Genomic DNA, 7,500 nt, shown 5'->3' with positions numbered 1-7,500 from the left:
GCTGACAGCACGAAGGATGTCACGCGACTAGTTAGCAGGCTAGAGTCTCGTTCGTTATCGGAATTAACCAGACAAATCGCTCCACCAACTAAGAACGGCCATGCACCACCACCCACCGAATCAAGAAAGAGCTATCAATCTGTCAATCCTTCCGGTGTCCGGGCCTGGTGAGGTTTCCCGTGTTGAGTCAAATTAAGCCGCAGGCTCCACTCCTGGTGGTGCCCTTCCGTCAATTCCTTTAAGTTTCAGCTTTGCAACCATACTTCCCCCGGAACCCAAAAGCTTTGGTTTCCCGGAGGCTGCCCGCCGAGTCATCGGAGGAACTGCGGCGGATCGCTGGCTGGCATCGTTTATGGTTAGAACTAGGGCGGTATCTGATCGCCTTCGAACCTCTAACTTTCGTTCTTGATTAATGAAAACATACTTGGCAAATGCTTTCGCTTCTGTTCGTCTTGCGACGATCCAAGAATTTCACCTCTAACGTCGCAATACGAATGCCCCCGCCTGTCCCTATTAATCATTACCTCGGGTTCCGAAAACCAACAAAATAGAACCGAGGTCCTATTCCATTATTCCATGCACACAGTATTCAGGCGGGCTTGCCTGCTTTAAGCACTCTAATTTGTTCAAAGTAAACGTGCCGGCCCACCGAGACACTCAATAAAGAGCACCCTGGTAGGATTTCAACGGGGTCCGCCTCGGGACGCACGAGCACGCACGAGGCGGTCGCACGCCTTCGGCTCGCCCCACCGGCAGGACGTCCCACGATACATGCCAGTTAAACACCGACGGGCGGTGAACCAACAGCGTGGGACACAAATCCAACTACGAGCTTTTTAACCGCAACAACTTTAATATACGCTATTGGAGCTGGAATTACCGCGGCTGCTGGCACCAGACTTGCCCTCCAATAGATACTCGTTAAAGGATTTAAAGTGTACTCATTCCGATTACGGGGCCTCGGATGAGTCCCGTATCGTTATTTTTCGTCACTACCTCCCCGTGCCGGGAGTGGGTAATTTGCGCGCCTGCTGCCTTCCTTGGATGTGGTAGCCGTTTCTCAGGCTCCCTCTCCGGAATCGAACCCTGATTCCCCGTTACCCGTTACAACCATGGTAGGCGCAGAACCTACCATCGACAGTTGATAAGGCAGACATTTGAAAGATGCGTCGCCGGTACGAGGACCATGCGATCAGCCCAAAGTTATTCAGAGTCACCAAGGCAAACGGACCGGACGAGCCGACCGATTGGTTTTGATCTAATAAAAGCGTCCCTTCCATCTCTGGTCGGGACTCTGTTTGCATGTATTAGCTCTAGAATTACCACAGTTATCCAAGTAACGTGGGTACGATCTAAGGAACCATAACTGATTTAATGAGCCATTCGCGGTTTCACCTTCATGCGGCTTGTACTGAGACATGCATGGCTTAATCTTTGAGACAAGCATATGACTACTGGCAGGATCAACCAGGGAGCTGCGTCAACTAGAGCTGAGCAGCCGGCCGCCCGGGAGTGTGTCCCGGGGACCCGCGCGAACACGCAAGCGTCCGCTCAATTATTCTGCAAACAGGAGGAGGCTGAGCTCCCCTGCACAACACACCTCGAAACCCTCTCAGGTCCCGGCGGCGCGCAGCGCCGTCCTAAGTACTTGGTCGGGTTCGAGAGAGGCGCAATCGCCCGGAGTTAGGCGAGTAGACGCTTTAGGTGCGACCACCCGTGCTCCCAACTGAGCTTGCCGCTGCCGACAGAGGCCCGGGAGCGTGCTGTCGTGGCATTGCCGGCGGGAGACAACACGCGCCACCTACGGTGACCGGCAGCTCCAACGCCGGCGCCACAGAAGGACAAAAGCCCCACTTGGGTGCCGAAGCGAACTCTCCCAGCACAGCGCACGCGCCAACACGTCCGCACAGCTGCGATACAAACCACCTGCGAGAACCGCTGGGGCGACCGAGCAGCAGACGGCGTCGCGGCGCCGAGCGCCGGGCGGCGGCGCATCCTCAGCGCACAAAGTCCTCAATCGGACCAGCACACTGCAGATGGCCACCGCGCTTCGCACCGGGCCCGCGAGGACCTACTTTGGCCGCAAGGCGCCGCGAGCAGGGGGCGCCGGCGCGCAGCTGCGCCGCCTGCCGCGTCCGTCGGCCGGCGCGCCTGCCACTGGCCGCCCCCACCAGCCGGCTGTAGCGCGTGCGCCCACGCACCGCGCTGCCAGCACGCCGGGCGGCCCCCCCTCACCGGCCGGGGACGGTCCCACCCAGCCACCGCCGCGTATCGCCTCACACCCAGATCCCCTTTCACGTTCGTGGGCATGGTGGGTATCCCTGAAACAACCGGTTAATAGCTCGACCGATCGTCGCCAACACTGATTCACCTCTAGCGAGAACAACCGCACCACAACGGGTTACCAGTTGTTCATTTGCGTAACGTCACCAGCAAACGTACACGTCCATCGCCATTTGCAACGAGTATTGCATGCCTGTGTCAGGTGTCACAACACACTACGTCTGCCCACATAGACGCAACAACATGTGCACGCCTAGAGAACACGTGGAAGGTCGACCCCGTACGTATGCGGTGTCCATTGCGCGAACGACTGTCAGCCGGCCTCTGCAGCATGTCGCAGATGTGGAACACGGTGCAACATGCTATCACGGTGTGTGAGAAGAGACGACTACGTCCGAATACACGCTCCACTACATCAACAGACTGCTCATGCTGATCGCCATCCAGGGCGTCCGTTCCTCCCACACGTCTGTATGGCGTACCACACTGCAATCCAGCTCTTATAGGGAGACGACACGTAGCTGCGTGCACAATATTTGGACTGTATGGTCCGCCGTTGCTAGGCGCAGTCGTCATACGGCCACATGTGCCACGATGTATCATTCAGTACATACGGACCAATGTGCAGTACAGTTTGTGGGTTTTGCGTACATCGGCGGACAGGTGACAGGCCGTACCACAACGTAGGCTGAGTACGTCGGCATGCGAAGGGCGTTGAACATGCAAACTTCTCACCGACCAGCTTGCGAAGGCAGGGGGGAAGGGGGGGGGGGCATGTACGTCCTGCTGCTATCCACATTACAGTGTATAGCAGGAGCATGTGGAAAGTCAGCAACACCTGCAAGGTGTTTAACATGACGCGATACACAGGGGACCGGGCAGTGCGAGTAGCGAACTATATTGCGAGGGTTGCGGTTAGGCAACACTACACTAATTTAACGAGTTGCATAACAATTACAGAGCAGGTTCAGCGACAACGTGCGTCAGGTTAAGGCGCAATATAGTTTTGGTTACGGCGCACTTTAGGTTAGGTTAAGGCATATTATAGGTTAGGTTAAGGCATATTATAGGTTAGGTTAAGGCATATTATAGGTTAGGTTAAGGCATATTATAGGTTAGGTTAAGGCATATTATAGGTTAGGTTAAGGCATATTATAGGTTAGGTTAAGGCATATTATAGGTTAGGTTAAGGCATATTATAGGTTAGGTTAAGGCATATTATAGGTTAGGTTAAGGCATATTATAGGTTAGGTTAAGGCATATTATAGGTTACGTTACGGCACAACATGGGTTACGTTACGGCACAACATGGGTTACGTTACGGCACAACATGGGTTACGTTACGGCACAACATGGGTTACGTTACGGCACAACATGGGTTACGTTACGGCACAACATGGGTTACGTTACGGCACAACATGGGTTACGTTACGGCACAACATGGGTTACATTACGGCACAACATGGGTTACGTTACGGCACAACATGGGTTACGTTACGGCACAACATGGGTTACGTTACGGCACAACATGGGTTACGTTACGGCACAACATGGGTTACGTTACGGCACAACATGGGTTACGTTAAGGCACAAATTAGGTTAGGTTAAGGCACAAACTAGGTTAGGTTAAGGCACAACGTAGGTTAGGTTAAGGCACAACGTAGGTTAGGTTAAGGCACAACGTAGGTTAGGTTAAGGCACAACGTAGGTTAGGTTAAGGCACAACGTAGGTTAGGTTAAGGCACAACGTAGGTTAGGTTAAGGCACAAATTAGGTTAGGTTAAGGCACAAATTAGGTTAGGTTAAGGCACAAATTAGGTTAGGTTAAGGCACAAATTAGGTTAGGTTAAGGCACAAATTAGGTTAGGTTAAGGCACAACGTAGGTTAGGTTAAGGCACAACGTAGGTTAGGTTAAGGCACAACGTAGGTTAGGTTAAGGCACAACGTAGGTTAGGTTAAGGCACAACGTAGGTTAGGTTAAGGCACAACGTAGGTTAGGTTAAGGCACAACGTAGGTTAGGTTAAGGCACAACGTAGGTTAGGTTAAGGCACAACGTAGGTTAGGTTAAGGCACAACGTAGGTTAGGTTAAGGCACAAATTAGGTTAGGTTAAGGCACAAATTAGGTTAGGTTAAGGCACAAATTAGGTTAGGTTAAGGCACAAATTAGGTTAGGTTAAGGCACAAATTAGGTTAGGTTAAGGCACAAATTAGGTTAGGTTAAGGCACAAATTAGGTTAGGTTAAGGCACAAATTAGGTTAGGTTAAGGCACAACGTAGGTTAGGTTAAGGCACAACGTAGGTTAGGTTAAGGCACAACGTAGGTTAGGTTAAGGCACAACGTAGGTTAGGTTAAGGCACAACGTAGGTTAGGTTAAGGCACAACGTAGGTTAGGTTAAGGCACAACGTAGGTTAGGTTAAGGCACAACGTAGGTTAGGTTAAGGCACAACGTAGGTTAGGTTAAGGCACAACGTAGGTTAGGTTAAGGCACAACATAGGTTAGGTTAAGGCACAACGTAGGTTAGGTTAAGGCACAACGTAGGTTAGGTTAAGGCACAACGTAGGTTAGGTTAAGGCACAACGTAGGTTAGGTTAAGGCACAACGTAGGTTAGGTTAAGGCACAACGTAGGTTAGGTTAAGGCACAACGTAGGTTAGGTTAAGGCACAAATTAGGTTAGGTTAAGGCACAAATTAGGTTAGGTTAAGGCACAAATTAGGTTAGGTTAAGGCACAAATTAGGTTAGGTTAAGGCACAAATTAGGTTAGGTTAAGGCACAAATTAGGTTAGGTTAAGGCACAAATTAGGTTAGGTTAAGGCACAACGTAGGTTAGGTTAAGGCACAACGTAGGTTAGGTTAAGGCACAACGTAGGTTAGGTTAAGGCACAACGTAGGTTAGGTTAAGGCACAACGTAGGTTAGGTTAAGGCACAACGTAGGTTAGGTTAAGGCACAACGTAGGTTAGGTTAAGGCACAACGTAGGTTAGGTTAAGGCACAACGTAGGTTAGGTTAAGGCACAACGTAGGTTAGGTTAAGGCACAATGTAGGTTAGGTTAAGGCACAACGTAGGTTAGGTTAAGGCACAACGTAGGTTAGGTTAAGGCACAACGTAGGTTAGGTTAAGGCACAACGTAGGTTAGGTTAAGGCACAACGTAGGTTAGGTTAAGGCACAACGTAGGTTAGGTTAAGGCACAACGTAGGTTAGGTTAAGGCACAACGTAGGTTAGGTTAAGGCACAACGTAGGTTAGGTTAAGGCACAACGTAGGTTAGGTTAAGGCACAACGTAGGTTAGGTTAAGGCACAACGTAGGTTAGGTTAAGGCACAACGTAGGTTAGGTTAAGGCACAACATAGGTTAGGTTAAGGCACAACGTAGGTTAGGTTAAGGCACAACGTAGGTTAGGTTAAGCACAACGTAGGTTAGGTTAAGGCACAACGTAGGTTAGGTTAAGGTACAATATAGGTTAGGTTAAGGTACAATATAGGTTAGGTTAAGGTACGATATAGGTTAGGTTAAGGTACGATATAGGTTAGGTTAAGGTACAATTTAGGTTAGGTTAAGGTACGATATAGGTTAGGTTAAGGTACAATATGGCGTAGGTTCAGATACACATTGTTGTAGGGAAAGGTGTATTGGGGGGGGGGGCGGCGGCAGGTTCGTTGATAGTGATTATCGTAATTGGATGCCTGCGGTATTATCTGATTTGTCACGTCAGGATGCACTTTTGGCTCATGACAGGCGGCGCTCCAATTCCATGGTTGTGGCAGATCTGTGTCTTTCATTCCTGCCATTGAATGTGTGCTGTGACAGGAGGCAGTATTGTGATGTTGGGTGCACCCCTGTGTAGGACATGTGTGGGTGTTCGTGGCTTAGCTGAGCAATGTGCGGATGTCGGAAGGGTGGGATATTGTGTTTTCTGGGTGGACCTCCCGGTCTGGTAATGATAGTGTGGATTGTGTCATGTGGCGGAGAGGATGCACTGGATGTTCTTCCATGCTGGTGGTTAGATATTGTGTGTGTGCCTGTTACAGGCAGAGAGTAGTGTGTGATAAGAGAGTAGTGTGTGATAAGAGAGTAGTGTGTGATAAGAGTGTCTGGCTGACGTGTGGTTCTCATTGTGTGCAGAGTCTTTCAGCATGTATAGGGACGGTTGTATACATTGTATTCTGATGGCTCTGCATCTATTACTCATCAGTGCCGTGTATACGGTTACTCTGGTTCCAGTCGAAACTGTTCTATCTCTGTACATTAGTGACACTGCGGCTCCACTATGTTGCCGCCCCTGTCGGCCGTTTCCCCCAGTGTATGGCTAATGATTATCAGCAATCAGTCTATTAGTCAATACCGGTAGTGTGACGACGTCAAATGTCCGGGATGGGGGAAGCTACACCCTTCCCGTGGGTCAGGGCCTAGAAAGACTCTTCCCACGCAGGAGACTCGGACTGTCGTTACTCTTCCGAGACATATATGTGCCCAGCGTTTTTTGCGACTGCGAGTGCAACGCCCACGGGTGCCGACATGGATGGGGCGCTTCCTAGCTGATGGCTCAGCATGAGAATCCGTACAGTGAGCAATGCGATCGCGTCTGTAGCTTGTACGTGGTACAGCTCGCAGCTCATGAATAGGGACAGCGGGAATGTCGCATATTGGAAATATCTCTTCATGAAACGCATGTTATAGGTGTGGATTGCACCTTACGAGTGCGGGAAACGTCCGCCGTTCATCCGCTGGCGATGCGAGTTTGGCGGTTGGGGTGGGGCACGAACGGGTGCAGGTGGTGTGATTGCCGGTCCACGACTTCGTGCGGCAGAGGCACTGGCGTATGGGTGCTGTGGTCGAGAGAGGCTGCATGCTTTGTGGGTGGCGTCGAAAGATGGGCACTGTGGGCCCATCGATGTCTTAGTCGGCTTGGCGTCCCATAGATGGCGGTATCGTCGTTGCAGGAGCTCATGCTGAGGGAGACCTACAGATGGCGGTATGTTTTGTGGTGCGCTCGACATGGCGGACGTAGTGTTGTCAGATTCGCATAGATGGAGCTATCGCATGTGGTTTCGCCATATTTGTATAGATGGAGGTACTGTTTTGCCAGCATGGTTGGCGTAGTTCCGGCGGATCCCTGTAGGTGGAGGTGTCCATTCTGGCCTCGATGTCAATGTCGTTGCGTCACATTCCCATAGATGGCGGTATGGTATCTTTACTGTGCACATTCATG

The 7,500-nt window shown here is 50.7% G+C and overlaps 1 non-coding gene across 1 annotated transcript in view; it reads right to left on the bottom strand.

The window, feature by feature from the left end:
• LOC126435700 (small subunit ribosomal RNA) overlaps positions 1 to 1,474 on the bottom strand; it is a 1,909-nt gene extending 435 nt beyond the window's left edge. Inside the window, exon 1 of the ribosomal RNA XR_007580134.1 lies at positions 1 to 1,474. This exon is cut by the window's left edge and continues 435 nt beyond it. This is a non-coding gene — a ribosomal RNA (small subunit ribosomal RNA).
• Positions 1,475 to 7,500: the final 6,026 nt, after the last annotated feature.

This window comes from Schistocerca serialis, unplaced genomic scaffold (assembly GCF_023864345.2).
Source record: "Schistocerca serialis cubense isolate TAMUIC-IGC-003099 unplaced genomic scaffold, iqSchSeri2.2 HiC_scaffold_1215, whole genome shotgun sequence".
Lineage (NCBI taxonomy): Eukaryota > Metazoa > Arthropoda > Insecta > Orthoptera > Acrididae > Schistocerca > Schistocerca serialis.
The sequence above is the reverse complement of the archived record's forward strand: the minus strand, read 5'-3'. Positions and strand labels throughout refer to the sequence as shown.